Source organism: Arachis duranensis, chromosome 6, assembly GCF_000817695.3.
Source record: "Arachis duranensis cultivar V14167 chromosome 6, aradu.V14167.gnm2.J7QH, whole genome shotgun sequence".
NCBI lineage: Eukaryota > Viridiplantae > Streptophyta > Magnoliopsida > Fabales > Fabaceae > Arachis > Arachis duranensis.
In genome coordinates, this window is record NC_029777.3 from 16613039 (window position 1) to 16615315 (window position 2277).

The following is a 2277-nucleotide window of genomic DNA, read 5'->3' on the forward strand; positions in this document are numbered from 1 at the left end:
CGTAAGCATTATTCATTTTATAAAGTGTAATACTTTATGACTCCAATAAGTATATATAATTATATATATAACTCTTCTTTATTTGGAATCAAGAGATCATTTACATCATTCCATTTATTTTATCCGTGAGTTGTATATATAACTCTATATATATAATATAGAGTTCCATTAAATAAGACAAATCAAGATACGTAAACGGTATTTTTTTTAAGCCAATAAACTATAATTCAATAGTAGTATAATATTTTTTTCTCATAAAAATTTTTTTAATTTGAATTTTACTTTTAATTTAAAAAAAATTATATTTTTTCAAAGAACTCTATTTAAATTTAATTTATTTCAACGTGTTATAATAAAATATATTAGAGTTCAAACTCGGAAACTAATAATTAATTATATCTACTATATTAACAAAAGATCAGAATCATTAAAAGTTTTGAGAAGTTAATTAGTTTCATTACAATAATATACCTATTGGGAGAATTCGTAGACATCTGATCTTTTCTATATGTCCTCTTATGAAAAGCAAATCATCCTATATATTAATTAGGTCTTAAATTACCTCCTACCAGCCACTCCATAACCATGAGGGGTTTGATGGATATAAGGATTTATGATTTATTTTTTTAATAATTATTATATCCAAAAGTAAATTTGTTTTATGCTATATAAACATAAAATAATTTTCTTAAACTAACTTATTCTTCATATATTCGAATAGGGTATTTATGAGTGCAAATAATCTAATTACTTTGATAAAACTGACCTGACTCGACTATATTGATTCTGTATCCAACGGATAATCAGGTGCAATTAGTTTAGATTAGGGCTGGAAGTGAGTCGAGTTAGACCAAGCTCAAGCTCGGTTCATCAAAATTGAGCTTGGCTCACGGCTTGAATCATTAATAATCGAGTCTATTTCTTAAGCTCAAGCTCGGCTCACCGAAAACTCACGAGCTGGCTCAAATAATAGAAATATAAATACAAAATCTATAATTTTATATCAATAAATTGTAACTTATATATTTTAAAAAATATTTAAAACGTCAGCTAATGAGCTGAGCTTATCCAAACTCAAGCTCAGCTCATTTAATTTATGAGCTCAATTTCAGACTCAAGCTTGGCTCACCAACTCACGAGCTTAGCTTATCGAGCTATTAACAAGTCGAGCTCGAGGTGGCTCATGAGCTGGCTTGACTCACTTCCAGCCCTAGTTCAGACCGATTAAACTCAATCTTAATTTATTCGAATATTAATTTTGAAGTTAAAGAATTTGAACCAATCTAATTATTTGATTAGATTTCTATTAATTTTATAAAAATAAAATATAATAATATATATGTTAGAATATAATTAGGATCAATTAGTATTATTTAGTATATCTGAATATTTATTATAAGAGATTACGTCTTTATTATTACGATTCTCTTAGTACTTATAAATACCCTTTCATATTGTATCATTCCAGACAACTTGAATAAATAACTTGAATACACTCAATAATACACAAATTCTTTCTCCAGTTTAGCCTTTTATTTTTAACAATATATGCAGTTTTATCCTCTCTCTAATTTAAATTATGATATTTATTTAACTATAACTTTAATGATGTATTACTTTTTATATTATTTTATTTACCATTACATGCATATTATTTACATAAAATTTTTTATTTTTTTAATTTTTAATTGAACACCTGATTATCCAAACAATTATTTCGGATTGGTTCGAGTTCATTATATTCTCAAAAAACCTTAGATCTAAACCCATTAAAATTTAATCAATTTGATTTTTTCTTCTTTAAATCCAAACCAATCTGACGTTAGAAAAAACAATTCAATTCTTTTTAAAATAATTCATCTAATTTTTTTTAACTTAATTTCTTAAAAAGTAGTTATGCCAAAAATTAGTTAAAGCAAACAAACTCTAATAAATACTTGTGTGTTAGAGCAAAAAAAAATAAAAATAAGAAAAAGTTCAATTCCGTTTTAAAAAGGCATTTGATTCTTCAAAAACTAGAAGTTGAGGAACCCACCTTCATTGGGCATATATATTTAAAAAGAAAATGCCATAAAAGAAAAGTAGGCAATAATATTTATGTGGTGGGCAAGGCAAATATTAATATGGCCATAGGAGGAGCGAAGAAAATAAATAATATTTTTTGCGCAAATGGAATATATGTATATATAAGGTTTATATAAATTTGTTTTGAATTAAATTGTAGAGAATACTTAATACTATTAATAGAGACCATAATAAAAATGGAGTCTTATTAAT